This window comes from Nanorana parkeri, unplaced genomic scaffold, assembly GCF_000935625.1.
Source record: "Nanorana parkeri isolate BGI_ZX_2015 unplaced genomic scaffold, ASM93562v1 scaffold3092, whole genome shotgun sequence".
In the NCBI taxonomy this organism is placed as follows: domain Eukaryota; kingdom Metazoa; phylum Chordata; class Amphibia; order Anura; family Dicroglossidae; genus Nanorana; species Nanorana parkeri.
The window spans coordinates 58,732-66,131 of NW_017309360.1; the positions used below are offsets into that span (position 1 = coordinate 58,732).

At 44.3% G+C, this 7,400-nt stretch overlaps 1 protein-coding gene across 1 annotated transcript in view; it reads right to left on the bottom strand.

Annotated features, from left to right (window-relative positions):
- The window catches only part of KLHL30 (kelch like family member 30), a 31,335-nt gene extending 24,363 nt beyond the window's left edge, over window positions 1-6,972 (bottom strand). The window contains exon 1 of the mRNA XM_018574613.1: window positions 6,915-6,972. The gene's annotated coding sequence lies outside the window, so the exon portion shown is untranslated. The remainder of the gene's footprint in view (window positions 1-6,914) is intronic.
- Window positions 6,973-7,400: the final 428 nt, after the last annotated feature.

A 7,400-nucleotide genomic window follows, 5' to 3' on the forward strand; every position in this document is an offset into this window, starting at 1 on the left:
ATTTGCAATTCCATTTCCAATCTGCAATATATATATATATAATTTTTCCTTTCATGATGGCAACCTGGAGGGGTTTTGTACGGCTTAACATGAAGTCTACACTAAGACATAAGACGAGTTTCAGGTATCTCTAACTACAGGACTTTACTTTCTGATCAGATACTATCTGAGGCTCATCCGCTGAGACACTACGGACATGTTTATAAAGCAGTGAATGTGCCGAACATTCCATGCATGTGAATTAATCATTGTAATATAAAACACATCCACCAAGACGTTATACCTGTAGCGAATGTTTGGTGAATATCACATTCACTGCTTTATAAATATACCCCTAAGATTCCTCCAGATGCTTTAAATAAATGCTGACCTTCACACTCAAAAATCAGTTCCAGAAAGGACACGAAGGAAGAAGCAGCAATGACCTTAGAACAGAAATAGATATCAATCTGTCATTTCTTTAAAAACAAATCCTTACAATGTATTTAGTTTAACTAAAGGGGATTGTTTTTCTGCAATAAATCTGAAGCCACTTCAAGGCTGCCTATATAGTGTACTTGCCCCATCCGAATCCAGAAACAAAGTGCCTTTTGGACCCAAACCTAGAAACTAAACCCAAACCCGAGAAACTAAATAACGAAAAATCTGAAACAAAGCAAACCAAATTTTTTGCCGGCTTCCATATCTAAAAATCAGCTTTTGCCTTAATATTTACATTCAGTCCAGAGATTTCTCCCACAATATTTCTTTCTGCCACTAGATGTCCTGATTGCCAGTATAATTCAACCCACTTCCTCTGAGCCCAGGTCACCCTGGACTTGTCCCAGCATATGAATGAACTGTGAAACGGGAAGCGCACAGTGATGAGCTCATCTCTCTTATCATTCAACTTTCTCCTCCTATCAGTATGCCTCTTGTCAGCACATGAACCGTTTGGCTCCTTGTGCTGCTTCTTCCCCTCACACTCCAGCCCAGCTGTAGAGGGCTGCAACAGGCTGATATCAGGTCACATTCAGGTACTTACAGTGCTTGTATTTAAAAATGATGATATATTAATGGTTACAGAGCTGTACTATTTTTTTGTCTTTTATATCTGCCTCGGTTCAAGCTATAAATTATCTTTCATTAAAGGAGAACTATGGGGTTAGGGCTTTCCCCATAGTTCTCCGAAGGGTAACGGGAGGACACAAACTAGCGTTCTCCCGTTACCCAAAGCACAGTATACCGCGAGCTGCAGCTTGCGGTATACTTAGATGCCGCAGCTGAAACGGATCCCGACAATTATGTCTGGATCCGCCCAGCTGCATGAGTGACAGCTGGCTCTGCCTATCTAGAAGCAGAGCCAGCTGTACCCGTACCCGCCCCCTCCCCCGTCTGTTCCGCCAGTCAGCGCTGGCGGATCGGAGCAGGGAGGGGGGAATCAAGTCCCTTCCCTGTCACGGCTCTCTGTCACGCCGGTATGTGTTCTCTCACTTCCCGATCTACTGAGCCGACCTGTGACAGTCTCATTGTCACAGGTCGGCTAGAACTATGAGATGAGTGAAAAGCACTCACCTCATAGTTCTCCTTTAATTTGTTTCAGCTTTGTACAGTACGTTTTAAGAACCTGCTATGTCTCTTTATTGGAAAGATACATATCTGTTGGGATGGCCTAAGTCGTCACGCTGTGAATCTCTGCAGTTACCTGTGCTTTGTTTTACATGCTTTTAATACCGCTTCAATCAATGAGTAGAACATTCTCAGGCCAATGTTCCACTAGATACATTTTCCCTCTGCGCTAGGGATGTACCGATATTTATTTATCGCTGCTCGCTGACACCGAGTACCGATACTGGTACTTCCGCTAGCATGGAGCCAGCTTCCCGGGCAATCAGGAAGCCGGGCAGTGTGTTATTACCCTCCGCCTGGCTTCTTGATTGCTTGAGAAGCCCGCTCCATGCTCTTTGGCCAGCCTAATGCTGATTTGCCGGTATCCCGGCATTGAGCTGGCTTCCCGCCCAACCAGGAAGCGGGTCATTAGCCGCCTGAATTTCTGACTGGCTGGGAAGCCGGCGGTGGGGTTGGCGGGTGCTGGATGGTGCACAATCAGTGGAGGGGGGGAGGGGGGTGTGTGCTGGTGGAGAGCTGGGTGGGGAGATGTGTAAGGGCTCTGCATCTTCACGCCCAGCTCTTAGCAATCTGGGATGCTCTGGTGGTGACATCACTGGTTGCCAGGAACCTGGCTGGATGTAATCTCTCCGTCTGACCCTTATAAACCTGGAACGCTCTGGCTGGGAAGGGGGCGGCAGGCACACATGACCCAAAAGATGCCGCCAGAGGCAACAGCTTCAGATTGTCTCATTATAGGGACGGTCCTGGCACTATTTATAGAAATGAAAGCAGTGAACCTGATGTACAAAATTACTGGTTTAGATGAACACAATCTAAAAAAAATACAATCCTTAAAATTGATATGGCCCAGAAACAGTTAGTCAAAATAGGTCCAAAAATTACCTGGACCAGAAGGCTTACACACACACACACACGGCCAGAGCGCCATATGGAGGAACCTTCAATGGACCAGTCGTACAGATGTAGGTAGCCTGCCAAATGCGAGGTATAAGGAAAGTATTACACGTTATTGCTCTACCCCTATACTTAACAAGCAATTAACACTTGCACTGTGGGGAAGTCCGCTACAAGGGTATTTTTTTTCTTTTTTTATCAATATTATTTTCAGGAACTTAATCCATAATACATAGAAACACCCTGTATAACAGACTATCTGAACATTATTGGATAGCTGGCAACTCTGCCCCAATACAAAAAGATTATCCATTTACCTGGAGTTCAGTTCAGTCTTCTATCTTCTGTTTTGTTTTTTTAGATCAAGGGAATAATAATAATAAAAAAAACAATAACCCAGGAGATATAAGACTGAACTGAACTCCAGGTAAATTGTTAGCTTGGAAAAAAAAACCTCATCTTTAGAAACAACTCTGATGAATCTTTCATGCTGCAGATAGGGAGCCAAAGCAGTAATCCAATACATGACAATTTCACAATCCATTTAATAAATTTTGTGCAATATAAAAGAACTAAAGCTTGACACAAAGGCCCATTGAGTGATATCCACTCGCAGTCCTTCACACTGTGTCAGGCTTAATCGGTAAAGATGAGTGATGGGTACAAATACGTTCCAGAATCAGCCCGTCTTTCTTGTGTACAGGATAGGGAGGAGAGGCCATGTATTTCCCATTAGTGCTTGTTCTAGTGATAAAACTTCTTTCTAGCTTGGAGTGGAATTAGCCCTTATCCTCTGCTTGCTGAGTCTACAGATAGTCGTACAATATGTGATTTGCAAAAATGTTCCATTGTTTTATGGTAATCCGTGCATGCTGTGAAAAGAGCAATAAGGGAGGATCTGACCTCTACATTGCACAATACAGAGGGCCTGTTCTTCGACACCTGGAGGACTTGGCTCTTCCTCAGGGAATCCGAGTACTATCTCACCACAATGCTCCCGGACCACAATGCTCCCGGAGATACCCAGACCTGAGGAGGGTACCCCTGTTCCACCTGGCACCTGAGACTAGCGCATAGACGCATAGAGGGCCAGGAGGTACTGGGCTCTTATCCTTCTGGCCGTCCCTCTCAACCCTTCTCCGGTACCTTGACCATGTGCAGGTTTCTTCCTTTCTGCCTTGGTTCTAGAACCTTGCTTTTTCCCTCTGTACCCGGAATTCCCCTAGTCCTTCCTGTTTCCCTAGTCTTTCTGTTTCTTACTAACTGACTACAATACCTCTGAATAGTGTGATGTCTGTGTGCCACCCCCCTTCTTATGAAGTTAAGGCATTGTGTTGAGAAATGTAGTGGTTGATACAGTGGGGGATACCCATGCTACTCCTATCTGAGATGTTACATTACCATTTGTTTTTGTGCTTCACGTGTTTTACACTATACAGGAAGAGTGTGGACCTTCCTCTTATGGATCTGCTTTATGTGCTCATTATGCATCTTCATTTTGTATCAAATGACAGCTATCATTGTTGTTACTTGTGTTGCTGACTCATCAATAAAAACATTTGGATTGGAAAAGGGAAATATGAGACAGAAATTAGCGGAATTGCTGGGAGGTTTATTAGCAGCATACTGATGGACTTGCCATTCATAAACCCAATATTACTCTATGGGCACCTAGATCTAAACAGATGGGCATCCGTTAACATCTGGTTACCCCCGGTTCTGACCAGGTCTGGAAAAAATGATCATGGTTCTGTTTCAACAGATCTGATCGTAGCGGATTGGGGGTAATCTGCGTAACGTATCATCCGACTCCGACGTTTACATCCGACTCCCCATAGACCAAAATGGGTCCGGTAATTTCAGTTGTTTCCTCCATCAAAAACTGGACAGACACAGATGGCATTGTCATCGTCATACTGCTCTGATCAGCCCGGGTGAAAGGGGCCAAACAACTCAGGAAATTGCGTATTTTAATTGCATTTTTTGCAGCATGTTTTCTTTCCATAAACATTTTTTTTTATTTAATTGCAACATTCTTTTAAACTTGTTTGTTAATTTTACTTCAGGAAGAGTCAGTTGCCTAGCACAGCCCCTTTCTTCCTCCTGTATCATAGCTCTCTCCTCTTCTGGGAGCGGAGAATTAGTCTGGCCTGGCCCAGCTCCTCCACCACCTCCCTATTTATCCTTCCATGTAGAAGCCAGGGGAGGAGTGAAGGGGATTACTATAGAGCAGGGGTAGGCAAACTCTTTTCCTCCAGCTGTAGTGAAACTACAAATCCCACCATGCATCTGCCTCTTGGAGTCATGTATGTGGCAGTCAGAACCTTGCAATGCCTCATGGCATTTGTAGTTCCACAGCAGCTGGCGGGCCAGAGTTTGCCTATCCTTGCTATAGGGTGTCATTTGAGTGACAGCTCTGAGTCTGCTGGGACTGCTGACATCACATCCAAGATGGCGGCACCCAGCAGCAGTCTCGGGGCTTTTAGATGACTACAAATGGCAGGCTATTACCAGTAAATGCCATGCATAAAAAATTATAAATGCAGTATAATCTTGTGGGAAGTCCACATATGCAGTTGGGTGTAATGTGTACTGCCAACGATCCCCTTTACCAACACCCCCTTTACCTTGGGTCCTGCACCACCAGCACACCTCAACCGAACCTCCGCCTTAGGCGGGGAAAAGCATAGGAACACCCTTGCAGATATATATACCATTTGCAATGTTTGAAAAAAGCATTTTTATTATTAAAAAAAAATCTAACAGAAGATGTAAGCCTTCCTGGTCTTATCCAAAATGAAATAGCTGTAGTTTAAGTTGAACTCCAATATAAGCAAATAATAATTTCTGGAATCTTGGTGTACATTGTGTATTTTTTCCAGATCTCTGCAGTAATCCAGTGTGAGGCTTTACCTCTGTGCAGGAGCTTCCTGTAATAAAGACCAGTCACTGCTGCTCTCTCTCCTTGTTCAGGGTGACTGGTCTTGTCTCCATCCCCCTCCTGTAGTGGGTGGAGCCTGCTGGGCCCCTCCCACAGCTCTGCTCAGGCTATGTGCAAGTACAGTGATGATGTCGCTTTTACGTTTACAAAGCATTATCTGGGTTTGCAAAGGCATTTGGTGTACACAAAGGGACAAAGTGGCCCTCCTACCTTCTGTACTGAAATTGTATTATTATTATTATACAGGATTTATATAGTGCCAACAGTTTGCGCAACGCTTTACAATATAAGGAAGACATTACATTCACAATACAATTCAAGACAAGATGGCCCTGCCCCTGAGGGCAATTGTTAATTGTATTGTCTCCCTCAGTTTTGTAAAGTGCTGCGCAAACTGTTGGCACTATATAAATCCTGTATTATAATAATAATGTATACCCTTTGTGGCTATTGAGGAATATATTTAAAGAAGAATTCCAGGAAAATCAAAAACTTACCCTTGCAGTGAAACTACCCCTGCACTGCAAGAGTTAAGTGCTTGTTTTGTCTAGGGGGCTCACATAAAGGACCTAATCCTCGGTCCTGCAGCGGTCAGCACTCTCCTCTCTTGCCCTTCTCTCTGGCTATGGAATGTCCCTCTGTGTCCTCACGTCTAATGTAGGTCAATAGAGCTGCATAAGACGTGATGACATCACTGGTTCTTAGTCCACCTGAACCCAGGGGAGCAGAGGCTGTGGGGACCGGTCTAGCAGCCTGGAGGGAGCTGGAGGGACTGAGGATTAGGTGAGTATATCTGCTTTATTTGAGCCCTTAGACAAAACAAACTTTTAACCCTTGCAGTGCATGGGCAGACCCACTGCAAGGGAAATTTTTGATTTTTCCAGGAGTTATTTGAATGAAAGATTTTGTGCCCAGCTTTAACTTTTTTAAGCCCTGGTGCATATATACCGTCTATTTAAATAAACAAATGTGAATCACAGGAGAACCCCTTGACCAAAGGTATCTACACATCTCGCCTCCATCGTAAATCCCCAAAACAAGGTTATTCCTCATTTTAGGATAGTGGATGGAGGCATGCGGATCATTCCTTTACGCCCCGTCTGAATTACCTGTCTGGTTATACTTTCTAAATAAATACAAATTTCCCCTACAAGTTTCTAAACACACAGACACTGGGCACCACCAAACAAAGCCGCCGTTCACGGATCCTCATCAAAAACTAAATATTTTCCAGAATGTGGTGGATAATAAATGAGGTGCTTCGCCTTATTCAGTACAAACCGCCACTCTCCAGCGTCAGATTTCTTCAGGACATGTTTACCCTCAGCGATTATGTAATGCTGCTTTGCAAAATTGCCCAGCCAACAAGTAATGTGACAGCGGTGATAAAGCTGCATTGCTGGAGAGGTCCTATGAGCTGCCTTTAGTTTGTGGAAATAATGAAACCCCATTGTCACCCATAACTCACCAGGTCTGGAGGCTGTGTATGGCTCTGTGCAAGCCTGGTCGCTCACTTCTGCTCCCTTGGCACTTCCATGGAGTATTTCTAGTGTGTGTCTGAAGCCAAAGCTCCCTGCGATTATTAATAGATCGCACACTCGGTGACAGTCAGGCCCTGACATTCCTCAGCCCTCCCAGCTGCCCCCTCCCTGGATGGTTCAACTTGGACACACAGATACACCAGTCTGTGTCATGGAGCAGCATTTTAATTACAAGATATGTATTTCACACCATTCGCTCATTCATCTCATTCAGTTTGAGAGATTTCAGTTGACAGTCAAGTGTTTTTTAAGCCTTTTTCCGGCGCATTTCAGCTTAAGGTGCAACTTAAACCAACACTTTTTTTTTTTTCGTTTTCAGAGGGGAGAGGGACTAGAACATGTCAGGTTTTTATTGCTGTGTCCTGGTTAAGGAGAAGCACCTCCTCTATTTGTCCTGGTGAATGTTATCACTG